This window comes from Psammomys obesus, unplaced genomic scaffold, assembly GCF_907164565.1.
Source record: "Psammomys obesus unplaced genomic scaffold, mPsaObe1.curated_primary_1811, whole genome shotgun sequence".
NCBI lineage: Eukaryota > Metazoa > Chordata > Mammalia > Rodentia > Muridae > Psammomys > Psammomys obesus.
This window is the reverse complement of record NW_026592890.1, coordinates 12,336,882-12,343,528: the sequence shown is the minus strand read 5'-3', so window position 1 is coordinate 12,343,528 and position 6,647 is coordinate 12,336,882.

Genomic DNA, 6,647 nt, shown 5'->3' with positions numbered 1-6,647 from the left:
GATAAGCTAGGGTCAGATGGGAGGGGAGGAGAACTCCCCTATCAGTAGACTTAGAGAGGGGCAGGGAAGAGATGAGGGAGGGAGGGTGGGATTGGGAGGGAATGAGGGAGGGGGCTACAGCTGGGACACAAAAAGTAAATAAACTGTAATTAATATAAAAAATAAAAATTATATCAAAAAAATAATTGGTTCAGTGAACATCTAACACCACAAATTTGACAAATGGATACAAAAGCTCAACTGAACAAAGCTTAACAGAGTGGTGAGCCACCCCACAGTTTGTGCCTCTTGAAATTTCCTGGGGGCTGCTCTTATATTTATGGTTGTGAGCCTAGCCTTTAATGCCTAAGCCGTCGCTCCAGCCCCCCGGGGGCTTTTCTAAACAAAAGTGCAACTGTTTTATGGACCTACTTCCTGCCTAGGTATGTTTTCTAGAGACTCACATGAATCACAAACATGCGCATACGCACACAATACATATATGCGCGCGCAGGCACGCATGTGGTTGCCATGTCAGGGACTGTGTGTGTTAGAGGACATTGGAAGGTTTTCAAAAGGTGTGCCGGAAACACAGTGATCACTGTGATGAAGCCAAACATAATTCATGCATAGAAACTGCCAGGTGCTCATGCTGTAACCATGACGGGGTCAGATATGGCATGTGTGTTACATGAAACATGCCCATTCTACAGACACCATCCTCATCATCCTGGTGGCATCCTTTCATTCCTCTTGAACATCTCTATCAGTGGCAGAACTGCCATTCTTCCACTCACACTTTTTTCCTCTCAGTCCTTTGTCATGGGTGGTGGATGGTTCGAACGCCTTCGTGCTCCTGCACAGAGCACGTTATCCCTTGGAGAATAATTCTTTTCAGTGCGTTTTCCTCATCTCCAGCTCATGCCTGAAGAGGCTATCCATGATGGAGGTGGAGATATTTAAAATACGACACAGGGGCAAGAGAGATTTCCCTGTATCATGCAGAAGGTATACTCGTAGCCTAAGATGTTTCATGCATGCAAATCCTCGTCTCCTTTAGTCCCTGCGTGACATTCTGAGAATGGCATGGCATCCTTAGGAGAGGGAAGTCTGAGGGCATTGGTGGTGGACATGGGAGATGTGGGCTTTGCTCACACTCTGTTGATGGGGACCCCCAGTGCCTGATCTTCCTGCTTTGGAAGACCTTCCTACCTAGGACCTCTCCTGTTTCTCCCTGGTTTCCTTCCCCCTTCCTGCCATCTTCCATCCTGCTCCACTCTGGCTCTCCTCCACAGCCCAGGTTCATAGACAGTGGCCCCTCTGAGATGTAATCCTGTTTTCTCCGAGTCCATCCTTAATGCAGAGAATGCAAAACAGGTTCACATGTCACATAAGGCTGTACCGAATGAACAGATTATGATGACATTTCTTCGCTTGACAGGTGTTTAATTAACATTGTCTTAGAGACAGCCAGCAAAGCTTTGGCAAAACAGTAAAATTCCACTCTGGAGAAATTTCCCCTTTCCACAAACAGTGTGAAATGAGTCAGTGGGCAATTGATGTCACTAGCAATAAAACAGGAGAGACAAGGAGACAGGGTCAGCACCAGGGTAAGAGAAGAAAGGTTAGGAAGACATTTAGTTACTGCATTAATGAGTGCAGCGTATCCAGTGAGGGGTCAAAGAAGTGGTCAGATATGGGGTGCACTCTCTAGATACAGCCTGCTTGGATATGGTGATGTAGAAAAAGAGAGCCAAGAGAACTTCAGAAGGCTGACCCTAAGAAAGAACGGTCACTTCCTTACCTGGAGAATGTCTGACTCATGGCTAAGACACCAACATCCTGGCACTAGGTTTGTTAATTCTGAGGTGTAACTGACACTTAGGTTGTTGTTGTTGTTGGTGGTGGTGGTGTTTTGCATGGACATTACCAATAGTGAGGCTGGGATTCACAGGAGAGATGACAGTGTCGGATGCTCCTATCAGAGCGAAACACAGATCACACAGGAAGAGCACAGCTGTGCATGCGTGCAGAGGCAGACCACAGAGGCCTTGGACCTTGGAGGATAATGATGGCCAGGAGGAGTGAGAGGAGCCAGGAAAACAGATCAGGGAGAGAAACGAAAACCAGAGCCCAGTCACTGGCCCAGCACTGACAAGGCCTACTCGGGGCGGCTCTCGTGCTGCTGTGTGTGACGGAAGAGGAACAAGGCAGATGATGGAACAGAAAGCATTTCCTACCTATCATTCCGGAATGAGACGTGAACAAATCAGATTTTCTAGAACTTGAAATTCGTCTCTGTCTCCAACATTCTTTCCAACCAGGTGACAAAGCCCTGGTTGACATTCACTGGAAAGGCCACTGTAGGCCCAGCACCTGTGCGTTGGGAGACATGGTGATTGTAGAGAAGGCAGTTTTGTGTATGTCTTGGGACTTCAGAACTGCTCAAGGATTTAAAACAGCCAGATCACACAGGCCTAGAAGAGGGTCTTTGGATGTGATCTCTATCCAGAGCAACCATGTTCTGAATTAAAGTTCCTGAACGTTCTTGTACCTGAACTACATTAACAGTTAATAGTCAGCGAGGCTGGTGTCTCAATGGGCTGATCATAAGCATCTCTGGCTCTGAAATAAGTATCAGATGAGTCCTCTCGCTCCCACTGGGATTCACCACTCAGGCAGCCATGGACGCTAGAAGTAGTAGCAAAGCCTTAGCTGAGGGAGGAATTTGGTCAGTATCTTTGGGGACGGCAAAATACTAAATATTTGAGAAACTCATCTGTTTTGTTGTGAATAAACACTTGCAGGGTCTCCTAGGCTACGGCACAAAGAGATCCCAGGAAGGGAGGTCTCATTTCCAGAGGAATCTGCAGACTTCCTCGTGACAGGTAGGCCTCAGAGTTCCCAGACACGGATGGTACAAACAACGCAACCCTCTGGCACTCACCAGCTAGGGTCCTGCCTGCCAGTCTTCTCTGAGGTAGGTAAGGCCCTCCTTTTGTGAGGACATCAGGCTGTGCATTGCTAACCAACAGGTGCTTCTGTCATCCTGCCTCTACCCACCTAGCTGAACAACACCCACTCTTGGTGTCTGTACTCAGACAGAGGCTTGGACTGAATATAGGGACAGAGCTGCATGGGGGACACCCAGAGTCCAGCACCTTCTGGAGAGGACACAGTCTAGTCAGTGAGTATGCAGTAGCCTGTGTGATGCCACGGCACTTGCTGATGGGGGCTTAGCAGGGAAGGATGGCTAAGCTGCCCACGCCATGGACCTACAGACAGGTTTCAAACCAAAAGATACATTTCCAGGATGTCCTGGGTCCTGGGTGCTGGCGACACAGAGCAAATGGGTATTGGGGTTCATGTCGGTGACGAAGGAGGAAGAGGAGTGCTTACCTCTGTGTGGTATCTCATGGGTAGAGTCAACTGAATTCAACCAAACCCCATTTGATCAATCAGTGTTTTCAGGATGAGTGTTGATGTTGGGTGTGTGACTGAGCAAGATGGCCCACTGGCACATCTGACCATTCTTATTATGTACATAGGATGTGCTATGGATCCTGACAGGGAGAAGGAGAGCCTTCTGCATAAGAGGAGGAGCTAGGACTGACCTCATTGATGCTTTCATTCATGCCTTGATGGATTCAAAAGTTTGGGACAAAACTTTGAGAAACGGATACTTAGGAGGGTGGAGCCTGGTTGGAGGAAGCAGGTCAATGAAGCACATCTTTGAAGGATGAAGCTTGCCCTAGCTTTTTCTTGTCTGTTTCTTTATGCTTCCTGGATACCATGGGGTGAGCAGCTTTGCCACACACACCCCAGGCTATGATATTCTTCCTGTTCTCTTACACAAGGGACCCCAACCAGCAATGGATGGAGACATCAGAAACCAGCAGCTAACGTGAACCTTACGTCCTTCCAATAGTGTCTTTCAAGTGTTTGTCACAGGACTGGGAAAGGATACTAGAGGCTTACAGCTACTGTCTGTACCTGCTTGAGAAAGGTGAACATTTCGGTGTCTAAATGGCTGGCAGTTAGAGTTAGAGATCGCTGAGCTAGGCTGTGAGAGGTAGTCAGTGTGTTCCCGGGGCTCTCAGAGACCAGCAGGCCCTGCGGTGGACACAGGGTAAAGGCTCTTACCAGAAGATAAAGAACTATGCACATGCCATGTAGGCCATAGAGAATAAATCCTAAGAATCCAGAAAAGACAGGTAATTCATTTCTTTTTAAATACCCAAAGTGCAAATCAATCTTTTAGGTAGAAAGGTGCATACCTTTCATTCTGGCAATCAGGAAACAGAGGCAGGAGGATCTCTGTGACTTTGAGGCCCCCCTAATCTGTCTACATAGTCTACAAGACAGACAGACAAAGCTCCATAGAGAGACCTTTTCTCAAGAAAACCAAGACAAAACAAAACAAGGCGTGGTTTTTCTGTTTTGTGTTTTCCTCATGCTGGATGCCAGCATTGGCAGTGCTCAGTCTCTGGTGCCCCCTAGAGAAATCTGTCTGCAGCACTGGAAACTGATTTCATGAACAGCAACAGCGTCCCCTAGGAGGACACCTCTGCTTCACCACCATTTCCCCTCTCAGTTCCTGCATGACTGGAGTTCATGGTGTTTAGTCACTCAGCCTAGCGCCTGGGCTTGATTCTGGCTTTCAAGTGCAGAATGAGCCAAGCAGATAAAATGTAAACAAAGAGCTGACTCCTGACTTCAGAGCCTGTTTAGGGAGAAAGTCTGAGAACCTGTTGTGTTATGGATCTGTCCAGCCTCTGGGTGCTGTGTCCCCTCTACTCACCCCCATCCCTAATCTTTAGGTCTCCCCATAGAGCCAGGATGCCTTGTTTTTCGCTGAGTCTTCTCCCATGAGCCCCCATCTGCCTAGGATTACATCAAAGTATGGGAAAGAAGGGCCCTTCCCCTTTCTAAGGCTGGAGAGCTTGTAGTCTGGACTGAACTATACTCAAAGAGTGCACAAGACCTGTAATTTTAACAGTGATCCCATAATGAGTCTGGCTATGGCTTCTGCAGAACTGGGGATTGGTGCTCATTGGGTGATGTTTGCGTTCTGATGACGTCAGTGTGGGGGAAGGCAAGATTCACATGCTTTAAAATGTGCCTCTGTCTATTGGCGGCATGCTTGAGGGTTCCAGCGCCTTCACTTGCTCTCGTCGTTAAGTGGTGGCTGGCATTTTTCTTGACATGAGAGCTCTGGCCTTGCTAATTTCCCATGATTGGCATTCCATGGTACCTGGGCCCCAGGCACACAGTGAAATGCGCCTGAATCACAGCTTCTGCAAACAGTAACTGGTGAGTGTCCTAGGTAGCCTCCAAGATCTGGGCTGACATCATCCCACTCTGAGGCGGGCCCTCAAGTGAGGACCCCTGGTGGAGCATTCCCCAGTGAAACAGCATGGTGGCTCCCTGTTCCTTCCTTGTATCTTAGTGGTCAGCTAGATTCCCTTAGGCAGCTTTTCTGTGGTGGTCTTGGCCTTGGGGATGCTCACCAGGGGCTTTCCACCTATGAAGCCTTGGTGCCAAGTGAGCTCTTGGCAGCGTGTGCTGGCAACGAGGAGACCAAAACCACAGCCACGTTGTTAGACCTGCTAATGGGCTCATCCAAGAGGAAGCTGCTAGGAATTTGGGCTGGGAATCGCCAGGGCCCTGGGTAGAAGGGCATCTGTGCCCTTTTACTCTGCTCTGGCAGTTTACTGTAGTAGCTCCATGTTCGAGCTAGTGGAGTTCCCAACCAAGTTGAGAACTGTGACTCCAGGGGAACTTTTTGTAAGTTTTGAAAGAATGTTCAGTGGCATCCCAGTGATCAACACACCTGGCAGAAGCGCCCGAGTTGGGGAAGGTTCACGGTAGCTCACAGTTCGGGAGGGATTTCAGGAGGTTGTGTTGGGAAGGCAGGGTGTAGCGTGAGGCATAGACAGGGCACCAAGACCACAAACCACGCAGGCGGCCGTGGCTCTTGTGGCCACACTTCGGGTTCCGAAGTCCTCCAAACAGCCCTCCAAGCTGGGGAGAGCCTGTGAGAACTCCTCAGATGTCGACGTAACGGAGTTTGTTCCGAATAAAGCTGTTGGCTGGAGGAGTTTGGCTAACCGGTGCCCATTTGAGCTCGGGTTCAAGGTGTCTGTGGTCTCGAAGTGGTGGGAACCGCTTGTTAGCCGTTCCATGTTATTGCTGGGATGATGTATTTGCAGGTCACATGCTCGCCAGGCCACGCCCAGGGTGGTTTTTAAACCTGTGTAAGATGAGCTCAGTTTAACCTCGTCCTTACATCGGCGCCAGCTGATATAAGCTGAAGCTGGTGGGGCCTCTGCAGGACCGTTTGCCTCTGCAACCGTGTGCTCCAGGCTGCACGGCTTTCCATCTGCCTGGGGCTTCACTGCAATTTCGTCTGGCTCCAGCACCATCTTCCCAGTTTCCCAAAAGCATCTCTTGTGGGTTGTGGGCTAAACATCTAAACATACAGCTGCAGACATTACACCCCACCTGCACCGACACCTCTAGCCCACGTGTGCACGCCGCTCCCCAACACGCTCTCTCATGTCCTCAACACTCTCACATATGCACACACAAGCCCACAAACCCCACATGCACACACAAACGCATACAGCCTCCATCCTACCCACCCCATCCTCACACATCTCCCCCCC